Source organism: Anolis carolinensis, chromosome 3 (genome assembly GCF_035594765.1).
Source record: "Anolis carolinensis isolate JA03-04 chromosome 3, rAnoCar3.1.pri, whole genome shotgun sequence".
NCBI lineage: Eukaryota > Metazoa > Chordata > Lepidosauria > Squamata > Dactyloidae > Anolis > Anolis carolinensis.
The window spans coordinates 109,498,698-109,516,774 of record NC_085843.1 but is presented as its reverse complement, the minus strand read 5'-3'; the positions used below and the strand labels follow the sequence as shown (position 1 = coordinate 109,516,774).

General features: G+C 39.7%; 1 protein-coding gene across 2 annotated transcripts in view; it reads right to left on the bottom strand.

Moving 5' to 3' along the window:
* Positions 1–18,077, bottom strand: part of slc9a7 (solute carrier family 9 member A7) — a 75,679-nt gene that overhangs the window by 56,257 nt on the left and 1,345 nt on the right. The gene's annotated exons all lie outside the window — the stretch shown is intronic.

The following is an 18,077-nucleotide window of genomic DNA, read 5'->3' as shown; positions in this document are numbered from 1 at the left end:
CATTTTCTTACCCAGGCATTCAGAAAGGCCAGAAGCAGCACCATGGGGGTTAGTATTTCTTTTAGGTTAGTGGTTCTCAACTTGGGGTCCCCAGGTGTTTTTGGCTTACAACTCCCAGAAATCCCAGCCAGTTTACCAGCTGTTAGGATTTCTGGGAGTTGAAGGCCAAAACATCTGGGGACCCGCAGGTTGAGAGCCACTGATCTACCTAATATCTGAAGGAAGGAAGGCCTCCAGCAGGACTTCCATTGATGGTTTGCATTCACATGGAGTTAGCATTAAAAAACCAATTATTTTTTCTATTTTTTATTGTTTAAAAGTATGTCATTCCATGAGGTCTTGATCTTACATTATTGATGCATTTATAGGCCAAAGCCAAAACCATAAATTGAACTGTACAAAAGTGAAGCTCTAAGTATTGGTGAAAATACATTAATAGTCTCATTTATTAATTTAGCAACATGGACTATGTTTCCAAATACAGGTTGAAGAGTATCCCTTATCCAAAATACTTGGGACCAAAAGTGTTTGGACTTTTTTACCATTTTGGAATATCTGTATTTGAATATATGTACAGAATGGGGTACCTTGGAGATGGGAGCCTATACAGGGAAATATGTGTCATAGACACCTTACACACATAGCCTGAAGATAATTTTATATATTTAATATACATAGGAACATCAGAAAACAAAAATGTCAGTATCTCATCCAACCATATAGACAATTCCGAATTATATAACATTTTGGATTATAGTTCCAGATAAGGGATACACAACTTATATTTTGAAATGCAACTTTGTGTATATTGTATTGCAGGACTCAAGCTTGACTAATATTATACACTATTAGATAAAGGTGCCAAGATAATCTCTTCACCAGCTGTAGTGGCTGAGAGAATCCCAAGGTTGTATGTAATCAAAGCTCTCCTCTGCCAAAACTGGGGGCAAATCCAGTTTCCAAGCCTATTGCTTGGAACTACATATTACTGTGTGCCATGTCATAATCCTGTGCTGGGAAAAAGGTTGGATGTAGATGAAGAAGTAAATGAATTAATGGTGCCACACCTGCAGGCTTCAAAACCTGATCAGAGAAGGTTGCACAAGTCCCAGGTCCTGCTAGATTGAACCAGGAACTCAGGACCTCCCAGCCCTGTACCGCCTCAGGCATGTAAAGCAGCAGCAGGATGGAAGCATTTGCAGTGGCAACACAGTCAGCATGAGGCAATACTTATTCCTCACAATACCCATTAGGACACTGCTAGAGTCTTTGGATATTTAGTTGGGGTTCCTAGAACATCTGGCTGCTGCTGCAGGACTGTAAAGCAGTCAGTCACTGAGGACACTCTGTAGTATAGCAAAGGCAATGGCCTTGAAATCAGGGTGGAAAAGCTCCAGAGGCCAACTTTGAGCAAACAGCTTGCCAGGTGAGATTATTTCCTATGTTTTCCAAACATAGAAAAAAACACTACATACTGGTCTTCTAATAAATGATCATGTTAAACAGTATTTCAACAAAAAACACTATAGAACTAAAGAGAAATCAATTCAAACAAGAAATGAATGGAAAATAGATTTGAGCATATTGGAAAAATTGAAGTTATTTGTGTTCTATGAACAACAAAAAGTTTATTAGGGTTTTTTGGATAGGAAATGAATTGGCCTTCATTCTGTGATATGTGCAGTACAATAATTATTTTAAAATGTTCATAAAGTTCTATATATGCACCAAGTTAATAAAATGGAAGAAAACATTAAAGGAAGATTTTTTTAAAACATTGCAAAGGAAAGACAAAAGTGTGGTTGCAAAGGAAAGACAGCAGTGTGAAACATGCTCACTCTTATGTTTTGCATCTTCCTTGCAAATGCTTCTCTTATCCTGATTTGTATATCAGAGACACATACAGGACTGCTGCTCCTGCATTTTCCACCAAGTGTCTGAAATCTACTTTCATTTTTTAAAGTAGGACACTATACTACTATACTGAGTTTAGATGGGCAGAGTGTATATGAGAAAAATTTCTAGTACACTGGATGCTCAAGTGTCCTTTTGTGAGCACAACTTACCTCTCCCTTTCACATGTCCAACATTTATTCCCCTTCTCTTAAAATCAACAAAAAGCTGAGCCCTTCTTGTTTGAATTTCCATGCACCCAGTGACTGGCCAGTCCAGCCTAGGATGGACTCTGCTGGTGACATCACAGCCCTCCAGGAAGCTCACTCAGGGGGAATAAGTGGACATCTTTGTGACTGTTCAATATGGCATGTTTTCCTTACTAAAATATTCTTATTTTATAGGCCAACAATAAAATAAGAATATTAAGACAGGTGAAAAAATACAATATTGCTGAAAAGATTCGCACTTACCTAACCCCTATATGAAGAGTGCAAGCTTCTGCACTGGGTCTATTGTGGGTGTGATATCACCAGCTAAGTGCATACTGAGGACCTGCAGGAGAAAGAGAAATGGAGTCTATCAGCTGAAGTTACCATTGGGGTGATTTGCCCTTGAGAACAAACTGTGGGAGGCAGCTGGTGGATACATACTCCAAATCAGTATAACTGAAAAGGGCCTCCCAGACAGCCTAGCTTTTGTCTTATCCTAGCAACTGGCCACTTTTTATTTACCAAAAATACTGTTATTTTATTGCGCACACATACAATGTTTTCTCCAGTGGCTTAATGGTGGGAGTTGTACTATGCAGTTACTATATATACTCATGTATAAGCTGATCTCATATATAAGCTGAGGGCAGGTTTTGGGAACAACATTATGGATTTTGATATGGACCCTTAAATAAGTCAAGGGTCATTGTGTGGAGAGGAAAAAGGACCAAAGCTTCCTCAGGGGCCGCTCTGTCTGCCCACTACTGCCATTTTTGAAGTATTCAAAAGGGACAGAAGTGGCATGGCAGCAGAGAAAGTAGAGGGGGGGGGGGGTCAGTGCTTCTTTTAGGTTCTCCTGGGACACACTAAGCCCTTGCCATTCACCACTCTACCCAGATGAAAGTACAGTAATGGTTCCTTTTTAGAAAAAAGAAGGACGAAGCTACAATATTTACAGTGACTGTAGATAAATCATGTTGGAAATGACAACCTTCTTCAAGCCTTCTCTAGTAATGTTTTATCTATGATCCTGTTGCTTACTGTTTCTTGTATGTATGTTCTGGTATGCAGCTTCCTTTACTATATGGTTTCTGAGAAGTTATAAAAAGGGATGCAGACTACATGCCCTTTCTCTCTCCGTTTGACTATGTGACCTGTTGATAGCTGTTTCGTTATAAGAGAGATGCCCTGGCAGGATTGCGCAGAGAATTATCTCAAACATCTCTGAAACTGGACTGATAAGTTTTGTTCCTGTGTATGCTGAAAACATGAAGGTTGTGAGTAAACCAAATATTTTTTTATCAAAGTCTACTTCATTTTTGTTTCTTAAGTGCACAAGATGAAACAAGTTGTTTTATGGGGTGTTTGAAAATTTAATTGAAATGGTGAATAGGGAGTTCTTTTTCAAACACTCTGTATATAAAACGTCTAAAGCCCTGCTGTTTTTATGCACTGGCAAATCCCTGATTTCTTAACAGATAAGAGATAACAGGTTATTCAGTCTAATAACTGAAACCATTGCCTTGCATAATTATATCTGGTTGTATACCATAAGAGAAGATTCTACTCTCTTAGCTCTTCTATGAAAGATTGTGCTTTTCAAAAGAGTTATGATTTCAAAAATGGTGTTTTCCACAAGATTATAAATGCCATTTTCCAAAAAATCAACCCAGGGTTTTTCCACTAAAATTTCTAGACTTATACATGAGTATATAGGGTATTCAAAAATTGACCACTTAGTTCCAAGATACTGTATACTAGAACAGCAATACCATATTACATAGTGAACAACAACAACATACAATACACAGACAAAGGTAAAAGCCTTCTCCTTTTCATCTCCGGCATCTAGCCATGGGGTGTGTGTGCGTGCGTGCGCTTTTGTTCCATTTTTCCATGCCGAGAAGCCTATTGTCTGTAGACATCTCCAATCGTGTTGCCAGCATGTTTAGCATGGGGCACCCTTTTACCTTCACACTGAGGCAGTACCTATTGATCTATTCGCATTGCATGCTTTCGAACTGCTATGCTGGGGTTTCAGGCCATGTGGAAACCTTCACATATACTCTTGGACACACATGCACATGCCCCACCCTTGTAGATGTTCACCCAAAAGCCAGGGTACATCAGCCCCCAGGGTGGATTTGGCACACGTAAGCAAGAACTTCTGGATAGAGATGGTGTTGACTGCTTATCAAGAAGCCAGGAATGGGAGTTTATTGCTGGAGTAAGGTATCTCATCTTGTATCTCATCTTAGTAAGTTCAGAAAAAGCACCAAATATCCCACATTGTGTTTCTCGGTGAATGGGAACAACACCAGTCAATAACAGCTGCTACAGTGAAAACATTGTACCCTCCCTTTCCTCTCAAGATGGAGATTTCTGAAGCTCTCAGTCTTATTGTTCAGTTATCTTTCTTTTTCTCACTTCTGCTTTTTAAAGCCAGTATGACAGGGATGTTTTAAACAAGTTATCAGAAAAAAAATTAGATAAAGAAATTTTGCCAAAAACCACACAGCTTATTGCAAGAACCATTCCTATCTACTCACCACTAAAGAACAGATAACACAGATATCACAGTATTTTGAGGGGCAGTGGAAATTTTCCAATTTGTAACAGCCTCAGTTGGCAGGATCATCTTCCCTTTAAGTACAGTACGTTAAAATGGGCTTATGCATCGGCATTTAGAACTGCCAAGAGCTTATGTGCCCTTCAAAACATTGGTTGACTGCAGTTTGCATATTCACCTGCAATTGACTATATTGGTTAGGAAAGATGGGAGCTGTAGTCCAAAAATATTTTTAAAGGCCACAATTGCCATCTTTTGTCCCAAGACCCACTTAATAGACACTCTGAAAGTATTCAAATTTACCTCTTCTATTAGCTTACTTGAACCTAGGAGTAGCTGACAAATTATTGGACTTCACAGAAAAATTGGAAGTATTTTGGTGCAAAGGGAATTAAAACATGCATTGCAAAAGAGAAAACTCTAAAGAACTATATGCTTTTCTTCTTGTCCTTTCCGCAAAGAAGGGCCGAAAGTCATGATTTGAGGATTCATTTACCACAACCCAACAAAAAATAGGACCAGTCCCAGTTTTCCATCCCAAGTCTCATGGAGGACTCAAACATATCTGAAAGAATACATTGAAAACAAGGAAATTCCAGACATGAAACAATCAGGGCCAGCTAACACCTTCCAACAAAGGATTCCCCCAGGCAGAAATTAGCCAGGCCTTGAGCCAGGCCATTGAATGATAATCAAGGTGATTGATTACAACATTCACACTGGCCTCCAACAAACAAGAGTTCCTTCTTCCACCCTGAAGTTGTCACAGATATATAAACCCCACTTGCCTAGTTTCCAAGAAACCTCATAACCTCTGAGGATGCCTGCCATAGATCTGGATGAAATGTCAGGAGAGAATGCTTCTGGAACATGGCCATACAGCCCAGAAAACTCACAGCTACCCAGTGATTCTGGCCACGAAAGCCTTTGACAACACATGAAACATATCTCTAATTAATTAAATTAAGATCAAGTGGGAAAGAAAGGAAAAATTAAGGTGTAGATGGATGAACTATAACCTGAAACCAGTTTTTAAATGCAATCATTTTCTTAGTAGGAACTATTTGACTTCCAAGAAGATAACAAGTTCTCAGAATTACAGTAGCACAAAACCACAGTGCCTACTTCTGCATAATGTTAGTTTTGTAGCTGACTCAGTTACAGAAGTGTCAGAAATGTTTGTTTTTAATAGAAACACTAGCACCTCATAAAAAACAGCTTCTGTAACAATTTACAATTAGTACCTAAGGTTTCTTAGACTCATTCAGAAGTAAACATGTGTTCACTGTTAAAAAAAGTATTTGTTGTGGCTTAAACCCAAAAAAGTGTACATAAAATTTCAACCTTGGACAATGTCCTCTGTTTACACAATTTCTTGTTTAACGTGGCAGCTTTGGGAACAGTTTGCAATCAACAGTGCCATTGTATATATTCAGAAGAAAGCCACACTGAGTTCAATGGGGCCAACTCCAAAAGGAAAGAGTATAAAGAGTTGCAATATGAGTAGTGAAATATATTCTGACAGTGTTTTACTCCTTTGCTCTGTGTCAAATACCTCAATTAATGCTTAATCTGAAATTCAAGGCAAGAAGATATACTTGAACAGGGAATACACAATTCATAGTGAAGAATGAGAAATAAATCACCGCAGCCCCACTCACCACTACACAGAAACAATGCCAATGTTTACGTAAAATAGCTCCAAAAGGCAAGTATTCATGTGTCATTGACAAAATCACAGTTACCACCAACACATGTGCATTTTTTTCATTCAGTAAGATATTATGTGCCCTTTTTCCATAAAGAAATTACTCTTGACAGTTGAAATCTCTGTGTATAAACTTACACTGAAGCACTGCTTCTTCTTCTATTTATTTATACCCCACTTTATCTCCCCGTAGGGGATTCAAAGCGGCTTAAGATAAAAGCATCAGCATAACCATTTAAAATATACAAATACCTGAACATTAAAACAGGATTAAATATAAAACGCAGTTTTAAATTCCCAATTAAAAAACATTAAAACACATTCAAAGTTAAAAACCACAGCACTCCCTGAATTGATCTTAAACACCTTCATCTTGAAATGCCTGTCTCAATAAAAAGGTTTTAGCCTGCCACCGGAAAGGCACTTACTAAACAGAGCTATGAAAACATATGCATTTATGTATGTGAAGTGTTCTAATAAATGAAAAAATCATGTTGAAGAAAGTAATTACCATATTCAGTGCTGGAAGATCCTGTATTATCCTAAACCAATGATAGGCCATTATTTATTTATTTTACTTAATATGTTGCTTTTCTCCTGAATGAGATTCAAAGCCTCTTTCAGCATAAATGAAAGCAGAGCCGTTAAATTAATATGAACACAAAAGTTTTAAAGCATTAAGTAGTACCTTCGATTCAAACACTGTTTCTAAAATATTAAACTTTTTAAACAACTAGCTGTGCCCAGCCAAGCGTTGCTGTGGTGAAATATGGTGGTATGGGAAATAAAGTATTGAGGAATTGGTGGTAGTTAAGGTAAAGGGTAAAGGTTTTCCCCTGACATTAAATCCAGTCGTGTCTGACTCTGGGGGTTGGTGGCCATAGGTATGACTGCATGGAGTGCCGTTACTTTCCCACCAGAGCAGTACCTATTCATCTACTCTCATTTGCATGTTTTTGAACTTTAGGGTTGGCAGAGGCTGGGGCTAACAGTGGGGGCTCTCTCCGCTCTCCCAATTCAAACCTGCGACCTTTCAATTTCCCTGTTTTCAGAGTGTTGCTCTTTATTTACTGTCCTCGTTTTAGAGATTATATTGTTCTGTATTATTCTACCACAGTAATTATTTCATATTACAGTAGAATCTCGCTTATCCAACATTTGCTTATCCAATGTTCTGGAGTATCCAACGCAGTCTGCTTTTTAGTAGTCAATGTTTTTGTAGTCAATGTTTTAAATTCATTGTGATATTTTAGTGGTAAGTTTGTAAATACAGTAATTAGTACATAGCATTACTGCACATGGAACTACGTTTTCTGTCAAATTTGTTGTATAACATGATGTTTTGGTGCTTAATTTGTATAATGATTACCTAATTTGATGTTTAATCGGCTTTTCCTGAATCCCTTCTTCTTATCCAACATATTCACTTATCCAATGTTCTGCCAGCCTGTTTATGTTGGATAAGTAAGACTGTACTGTATATTTATAATCTTATATTATCTGCTTAGAACTGGATTATATGAGGCCCCTTCTACACAGCTGGATAAAATGTACACTGAAGTGGATTATATGGCAGTGTGGACTCAAGATAATCCAGTTCAAAGCAGATAATATAAGATTGTAAATGTGTTATATAGCTGTGTGGAAGGGCCTTGAGTCTACACTGCCATATAATCCAGTTAAAATCAGATAATCTGTATTTTATAGGCAGTGTGGAAGAGGCCTAAGTGAGGCCTAACTCTGCCTGTCCCCTGGGCTGAGTGGGTTGCTAGGAAACCAAGTGGGCGGAGCTTAGCCTTCTAACTGGCAGCAATTGGAGAAAAACAATTATTCCTCTCCCTCTAATTAGGACTTTATTTTTCTTTTCTTTTTATTGTATGAATGTAGAGGCATGGATGAGGGGTTGTGCTGCCAAGTTTAGTGTTTCTGGGATGTGTAGTTTTGTTGTTTTGTCCTAGGCCGAAATTTCATTACCTTTATATATAGATTAAACCACTTAAAACAAGAAAGTACAGTAGAGTCTCACTTGTCCAACGTAAACGGGCTGGCAGAACGTTGGATAAGCGAATATGTTGGATAATAAGGAGAGATTAAGGAAAAGCCTATTAAACATCAAATTAGGTTATGATTTTACAAATTAAGCACCAAAACATCATGTTATACAACACATCTGACAGAAAAAGTAGTCTAATACACAGTAATGCTATGTAGTAATTACTGTATTTATGAATTTAGCACCAAAATATCATGATATTTTGAAAACATTGGCTGCAAAAATGCATTGGATAATCCAGAACATTGGATAAGCGAATGTTGGATAAGTGAGACTCTACTGTATATTGAAATAGCATACCCAACATCACTCCACTCTGTCAAAGCTGAAGGCTTTTTTAAACAAGAAACACTTCGTCTTGCCATCCAAAGGGCAACAAAGAGGGGCAAATCAAAACTCCCTTGGGAGGTGGTTACAAAGCCTAGGAGCAGCCACCAAGAAGGCCCACTCCTATGTCTTCACCATCCAAGCCTTGGAAGGTGATGGGATGTAGAGCAAGCCCTCCCTCGAATATCATAAAACTTGGGCAGATATGAGTTTTCATAAAGTTGAACTTAAGCTATAACAATGTTTTTAGGTCAAAATCAGCACTTTCAATTGTACCTGGAGACAAGCCAAGCCAGTAAAGCTGTTTCAGCAAGGGAGTCATATGCAGTCTATTTTCAGCATTTTGAACCTATTGGGGTTACCAAGCAGGTCTCAAAGGCAGTCCCACGTTGACTGCGTTATAATAATCCAACTGGAATGTAACCAAGGCATATGTTATGGTGGCCAGATTTGGGTTCTCCAGAATTGCCAACACACTGCTTTAGCAGTGAGACAGGTTTCTTGGAATTACCGGTAAAGGGAAAAGAGAACTAGATTTGAATGTCTTGTATGTACTGATAACTTCTTCTTCTTCTTCATTCACTCAGTTGTTTCCGACTCTTCATGAACTCATGGACCAGTCCACGCCAGAGCATCCTGTCAGCTGTCGCCACCCCCAGTTCCTTCAAGGTCAAGCCAGTCACTTCAAGGATACCATCCATCCATTTCGCCCTTGGTAGGCCTCTCTTCCTTTTCTCTTCCATTTTCCCCAGCATCATGATCTTTTCCAAGCTTTCCTGTCTTCTCATGATGTGGCCAAAATATTTCATCTTTGCTTCTAATATCCTTCCCTCCAGTGAGCAGCCGGGCATTATTTTTGGAGGATGGACTAGTTAGATCTTCTTGCGGTCCAAGGAACTCTCAGGATTTTCTTCCAGCACCAAAGTTCAAAAGCTTCTATCTTCCTTTGCTCAGCCTTCCCTATGGTCCAGCTCTCGCAACCATAGGTTACTATGGGGAATACCATTGCTTTAACTATGCGGACTTTTGTTGCGGAGGACACCGATTCCAAAATCTTTGGACATGCTTTCCCAGCCATTTCTGGTGCATGTTGAACAACATGGGACAAAAGGCAGAGTTGAGGGACCCCACAGGCCAGCATCCAGGGTGCTGAAGAGGAATACCACTTTCTGGGTTCCCCCTTCAGGAAGGAGCAGAGGCTCTTCAAAACAGTGTCCCAAACTCCCATGCAGAATAGGCAGATGACATGGTTGATGGTATCAAAAGCTGTGAATAGGCTCAGCAGACCCATCAGGGACATATTATCTTGCTCTGTTCCCTGCATAGGTCATCCATCAAAGTGACCAGAACTGTCTCTATCCCATAACCAGGACTGAAGCCATATTGAAATGGATCTAGATAAGTTGGGAGGCACAACATATTCCAGAACCTTTCCCAAAAAGGAGATAATGAAGGCAGACTAATAATTTTATAATAAGATAGGATTCAGGAAGATTTCTAGTTTTATTGTATTTTTTAAGGAACAGCCTTATTGGAGCTTCCTTCAGACAGGACAGAACAATGCCTTGCTCTAGCAAAACATTTCCCACCTTGCTTTACCACACAGCTGGCAGCTTTAATAAAACAGGAAGGACAAGGATACATGGGTGGCTCTCACTTCTTCAAAAACCATGTGTACAACTTGAAATGCACTGACTAATACAAGACATGCATATATGGATGGCGGATATAGAAAGATAAAACTGAAAGGAGTTATAATCAAGCTTAGGATATTCAGAGGAGGAAGAGATTGAATGCCCCAAGTCCTAATAGTAATTGGCTAGTTACTATAGAAAACAAGAAGCTATACTAAACAGGTCTTTAAGGTGATCCAGCATGGCCTTAAAAACAACAATATTAGAAGGACATTGCAAAACTTTCCTTTCTCCATATTGTTCTCTGATTGTAAGTCGCAGTATTAGAACTTGTCCCATTCACTTCAAAAACAGAAAAAGCACCATCTATAAAACCTTATCTCCCTCATTAAAATAGCCAAGGCTGAACCCACAAGATAGGACAATGATGCCATAACACTTCATAGAAAAGTCACAACACAGAAACCCATTCATGTGAATGGAGCTTCTTCTCGGCCTGAAGCTTTAGATTGCAACCACTGTAAATTCTGTTTCTGTATTAAGCTAGATATTCCAGCTTTTGATATCATGACCAATTAAATCTTAAAAATTCCTTTCTCCTATTACTTTGAAGGGAATGGGGTAAACATTTCTCCATCGTTTTGCTCTTCAGTATGTTTTTTCAAATTCTGAGAGTCTTTACAATGGACACACCAGGGCAAAGAAGAGGCAGATATATAGCTAGGCTATTAATTAAATAATAATTTTAAAATATATGAAAAATCTAGAAAGAGCAGGAACAAAGAAGATAAGACATGAAACACAATAAAATAAGCGTTTGTGAATACAGAACAAAAACAAAGAGAGAAAATGAGAAGAGGAGAAAGAGGGAAAAGGTGACTTCCAATCTTCCTTTCAGTGGGTATAGACCAGGCCTGGGCAAACTTTGGCCTTCTAGGTGTTTTGGACTTCAACTCCCACCATTCCTAACAGCCTCAGGCCCTTTCCTTTCCCCGCATAAGCGGCTGAGGGGCAAAAGGAAGGGGCCTGAGGCTGTTAGGAATAGTGAGAGTTGAAGTCCAAAACACCTAGAGGGCCAAAGTTTGCCCAGGACTGGTACAGGCACATTTAATTATTCATGTCTGTGTCACCTGAATTTCCACATCGTCTTTTCTTTCAATAACGTATACTATCAAATCATCAAAACCAAAGGTTGCCAAGTCACTTTCTTTCTTTCATTAAAAGTCTATGGGGAATTTCCAGACTTTGAGAAATGACCTTTCTCTTATCAAACAAGACAATTTATCCATTTCTGCTAAGTCTGTCAGTTTAATCAACCATCCCTCCATGACTGGTAGTTACGAATTCTTCCTTTTTTGCATATGAAACAGTCTTGCTGCCATGATCATATACTGAAGACCTATAGTATAGCCAATTCATCTTCCATCAGAGAAATTCCAATCAGTGAACTTCACTCACATAACTCCTCTTCCTCGACACCTCCCCTTGTATATCTACTCTATTAAACATCAATTCATAACCTTGCCAGCCAAAAAAATGACCAAGTTTACTTAATATGACTCCAAAGAGTCTTGCATCTCTGGGGAACTCTGGGTTGAAAACATCTCAAGGAAAGGCCCTGGGAATACCATGAGCACCAACAGCTTTGCCTTAACAAAACAATAAACAAAGGAACATGAAAGGCACTGCAGACTAATTCAACCAGAGAAGTCAGCCATAGCAGAGCACTTGATGAACCAACCTGGACACAGCATATTATTTGAGAACACAGAAATGCTGGACTACTCTAACAACCACCATGTCAGGCTACACAGAGAAGCCACTGAAATCCACAAGCATGTGGACAATTTCAACATAAAAAAGAAACCATGAAAATGAACAAAAACTGGCTAGCAGTATTTAAAAAACTCTAAAATCAGAGTAAATAAAGAATAACACTTTGAAAACAAGGGAATTCCAAACATGAAACAATAAGGGCCAGATAACACCTCCCAACAAAGGATTCCCTCAGGCAAGAAGCAGCCTGGCTTTGAAGCTGCAAGGTCATTCAATGATAATCATGTTGGCCAATTGCAACATTCACGCGTGCCTCAGGCAGACAAGAGTTATTTATCCCAACCTGGACTTTCCACAGAAATATAAATCCCACTTGCCTAGTTTTCAACAAACCTCACAACCTCTGAGGATGCCTGCCATAGATGTGGATGAAACATCAGAAGAGAATGCTTCTGGAACATGGCCATACAGCCCAGAAAACTCATAGCAACCTAGTAAACATTTTGGTGTTAAAAAGTTTAAAAACATTTCAATTCTATCAAAGTTATAAATGTACGTATACTGCTTAGAAGGCAGAAACCAGTTTATCCAATACTGTACAATATTTAGAAAAGATTTTGCATTTCAGTGTGAACCAAAAAAATGCCTGACATTTTAATGAGATTGTAAGTAATTTTGCTTACATAAATACCTATTCAGTAGGACCCACCCCACTAGCCTCAGCAAGACTTGCATCCAAATACAACTCTATACATATATATGCCTAGTATTCAAATCTTCCACATTGGCTGGAGTTGATGAGAATTTTAATACTACTGATGGCCAGCATATCAGTGAATGCTTTCATAGAATGTCTGATCGTAACAATTCTAATTTTTTTTAAAAAATGCCCAAGAAGCGATTTTAGGAAGACTGACACAATACATTATCCCCCCCTCAAAAAAAGGATTGGCATGGTACATTTTTTACTCATAATTCCATATTTATGGAGGGTAATACTCCAAAAACATAGCATGAATGCAAATAGAAATTGTTACACTGAGAACCCAGCACGACACACACTTTTTGAGGAGTAAATGTCAATTAATTCAGTAGGGCCTACTTTTGAGTAAGCATTGCAGATGGGAGACATCCACATCTAAGGCAGGAATCCTCAGAGGTTGTGAGGTTTGTTGGAAACTAAGCAAGTGAGGATTATATATCTGTGGAAGGTCCAGGTTAGGAGAAAGAGCTCTTGTCTGTTGGAGGTAAGTGTGAATGTTGCAATTACTCACTCTAAAAAACTCTGTCAGGACAGTAAATAAAGAACAACACTCAGAAAATAGGGGAAATCCAGATATGAAACAATCAGGGCCAGCTAACATCTCTCAACAAAGTATTCCCTCCAGCAGGAATCAGCCAGGCTTTGAAGCTGCAAGGCTTTTCAATGCTAATAAAGGTGATTAATAGAAACATTCACACTTACCTCCAACAGACAAGAGTTCTTTCTCCCACCTTGGACCTTCTATAGATATATAAACTTCCCTTGCCTAGTTTCCAATATACAGTAGAGTCTTGCTTATCCAACCTTCACTTATCCAACATTCTGTATTATCCAATGCGGTCTGCCTCCTGCCCAGACGCACAGCTGTTTCTCTAGGCAGGCAAGGATCACAGATTTGTAAAAATCTTCACAGGATGACCTTTTTACGGATTTAACTTCTGACAATGTTGTTACTGTATGTTCATTTTATGCAATTCTATCTTTATTTGTAGTCCATTTTTTTAGTAGTCAATGTTTTTGTAGTCAGTGTTTTCAATACACTGCGATGTTTTGGTGCTAAATTCGTAAATACAGTAATTACTACATTACGTTACCATGTATTGAACTGCTTTTTGTGTCGATTAGTTGTAAAACATGATGTTTTGGTGCTTTTCCTTAATCCCTCCTTATTATCCAACATTTTTGCTTATCCAGCATTCTGCTGGCCCATTTATGTTGGATAAGCGAGACTCTACTGTACCTCACAACCTCTGAGGATGCCTGCCATAGATGTGGGAACATGGCCATACAGCCCAAAAAAATCACAGCAACCCAGTGATTCTGGCCATGAAAGCCTCTGACAACTCATCTGAAAACATTCACCTTCAAATGTGGCACACACAGTTAGAAAAACCGAGGCAGTGTGGTCCGTTGGGGTACCAGAGTGAAAACTGGCCCCTAACCCAGAGATATATATTATGACACACACTGACCTATCTTTCAAGATATCCCTGTGCCAGGATTTAGGATGTTAAAAAACCAGAGAGGAGGACAACCACACAGCAATGCCGCAGGAACCAATAATGAAGATGACTGACTGCCACAGATTAAAAAAACCACAGCAGAGGAAAATTCCACTGCTTCCATGCATTTAACTTTTAAGGAGTCGCTGGAAGAAAACTGTCACTTTCTTGTTCTGCAGAAGCACTCAATCCATGCTGCCTTATGAAAAGACACATCTGCATCATGGAACATGAAGCAGATGCGCTGTCTTCCTTTAGGTGTTGTTTTTAATTTTCCAAAGAGCAAGAAAGGTGGAAATAGATACACTTGACAGTATCTGGAGCTTAAAAGACTATCTGTGGTCCAAATATGAGGGCCGCTTGTATCATATAACACTATTGCCTGTATAGAACTACATAGGATTCCTATTTTGAGGCTTAAAAAGACAACCAGCACAAGGTTACGGGCTGTCATTGTCAGCTTGCAGGCAGCCTACTGCAGCACTCATTAATCAAAGGTGTCGGGGACAGGGCTGATTGCAATTTCCAATTCTTTGCCACATCAGATAGCAAGAACAAATGCGTCAATGTACTTTGTTTTGGTGGCGGAGCATGAAAACCTTCCAAAGGGCAGGCTCTGCCCACTTTGCCGCCTAATCCCCACAATAGACTTAAGGTGCATTGTGTAACGACGGTGTCTGGTTCCTTCCCAATCAGGTAGAAACCCACACACACCAACTGCCAAAGATTAGGGGGGAAGGATAAACAAGCAGGCACAGCTAGTTGGCAGTCATTAGCCAAAGGCCATGAATATTTAAAGAAGCCTCTCTTCACAGTTTGGGGTCTTATTTTGAAGCAGGAAAGATCAAGATCTCCCCTTTGTACACAGAAGAAAAGGAAAGGGGAAAAACAAGAGGGGGGTCCATAAATAGCTCATGACCAGATCTAACCATCAGGTTACAATTCAAGTATTTACTGCAACTTATCTCAGAGAGTACAATTTCTACGCTATTCTATATATTACTAGTTCAAAGAGAAAAATGCAGGAGAATAAGCAGCCCTGCCTGTTTCACCAGCGGATATTTTAAAGTGTCGTTTTAAAGCAACACGATTAGGAAGATGCTGTGCTATTATAGGAAAAGACCATTCATACCCCTAATTTGTTCCTTATGTAATAGAAGGCTGACATTCAAACTCCTCCCACCCCCACTTATCCATGACCCCAAACAAGCCTCCCAGCCGGTGCCACAGAAGGCAAATTATGTAATATGAATTTGAAAGAGCTCTATTACAGTTTTTTTTGCATATCTACAAAACAAAAAGGAAAGGGCAGGCAATGATGCTCACTGAGTTGCTGTGAGTTTTCCAGGCTGTATGGCCATGTTCCAGAAGCATTCTCTCCTGATGTATTGCCCATATCTATGGCAGACATCTTCAAAGGTTGTGAGGTCTGTTGGAAACTAGGCAAGGGAGATTTATGTATCTGTGGAAGGTCCAGGGTGGAAAAAAGAACTCTTGTCTGTTGGAGGCAAATGTGAAACAATCAGGGCCACCTAACACCTCCCAACAAAGGATTCCCCCAGGCAAGAATCAGCCAGGCCTTGAAACTGCAAGGCTTTTCAATGCTAATCAAGTGATTAATTGCAACATTCACCCTGGTCTCCAACAAACAATAGTTCTTTCACCCTGGACCTTCCACAGATATATAAACCTCCCTTGCAGAGTTTCCTATATACCTCACAACCTCTGAGGATGCCTGCCATAGATGTGGGTGAAACGTCAGGAGAGAAAGCTTCTGGAACATGGCCATACAGCCCAGAAAACTCACAGCAACTCAGTGATTCCAGCCATGAAAGCCTTCAACAACACAATGATGCTCACTGTGAAGTGACCTTTGCATTGGGATGAGCCTGTCTGTTGGGAATAGCAAACGAGAAACAGAGGACGAATACATACACATTTAATTCCTCTTTTTAAAAATAGGTTTGAAAGAAGACAACAATTCACTATATGTACACAACACACACATACTCCAGTTGTGGAAAATCATAGAGCCTTGGAAAAGGGCCAGCCAAGGTTCAAGCTGCAAACATATACTTATGCACATAGACAAATATAGAGAGCATAAGAGGTGGCATGAAAGATATCCCATAGTGAATCTCCATTGTAGAAGTAATGTAGTTTGACATCACTTTAGTAGCCATGGCTCAATGCTATGGGATCACTGGATCTGTAGATTGATGAGGCACTAAATCTGTGGTTCCAAACCTGTGGCCTGTGGACCACCAGTGGTCTCCAAGAACTAAAATATGGTCCGCCATTACTACGCCGTTGCAACAAGTGACTGGTCTCGCGAAACCCTCTGAGAGTGTTGAGACAATGCTGATGTCGGGAAGGGAAAGGTTGGCTACCCACGAAAGGAAGGACAACAAGCCTCTTGACTACTGCCCCTCCTCCTCCTGCCTCCCCTGAGCAGAGCCATTCCATATGGCACCAAGAAAGTGGGGACTCTTTGGTGTCTTTGTTTTTAGGCCTGCTTGTGGGGTTATTTGGGGTGCTGATTCAGAAAACTACATTGGATAGACCACATCAGCTTTAGATTATTAAATATAGTTTTCTGTGGGCGAACAGATGAGGACTACTGGATGGCACATGTTCTGTATCAAAAACTAGAGCTGATGTGGTCTATCCAATGTAGTTTTCTGAATCAGCACCCTAAATAACCAAACCAAATCTAAAGTTGACCAAAAACTGATTCATGTGGGCCTCATCACACTTGAGCATTTATCCACTTTATAAACCTGCTTTCTGTCTCCTGCAGAATTCTGGGGTTCGTGGTTTGGTGAGGCCCAGGACCTGTCTGGCTGAGCTATTGAAAGGTCCCTCCCTAAAGTGGATTTAAAGTGGATCCAAACTCTAGTGTGAAGTTATCATAATCCTTTTGGTATTAATGTTGGAGAGTGGTCCCTGGTAAAAAAAAAAGGCTGAGAACCACTGCACCAAACTAAAAGCCCTATAAAGCAGGAATTGCCATGATTCCACAGCATTGAGCCATGGCAGTTAAAGTGGTGCCATACAGCTTCCATTCCACAGTGAAGATGAACCCATAGCTCGGCAAGGATGCCACGGGAGCAGGAGAGGGAGAACTACAATCCAGTTTCCAGCCTCCCTTCCAGCCCTATTTATGATTGCCCTTACACCCACCTTCCAGGCAGACCTACCCGGAAGTTCTATGCCCAAACTCCTACTCTCTGAATTCCAGTAATTATTACTGTTCAGGTTTTAAACTGTTGTTGATGTTTTATGTGGTTATAATGTTGTTAATTTTACTGATCTATGTTTTAATTTATATTGAATGGGCTTGTTCCCATGTGAGCCGCCCGAGTCCCTTCAGGGAGATGGGGGCGGGATACAAAAATTAAGCTGTTATTATTGGCAAAAGACAAGAGTATGACACAGCAAACAAGATATATATACTGGATTTCGTATCACAGAATCACAAGTTGACCACTTCCCAAGCATTTAAGACTGTGTGATGTATTTTCGGATGATGTGCGCAGATCCCAATAAGGTGGCCTTTTGCAGCTGACAGATTGTAATTTTGTCAATGTTTATTGTTTTCAAATGCCGGCTGAGATCTTTTGGCACGACACCTGGTGCA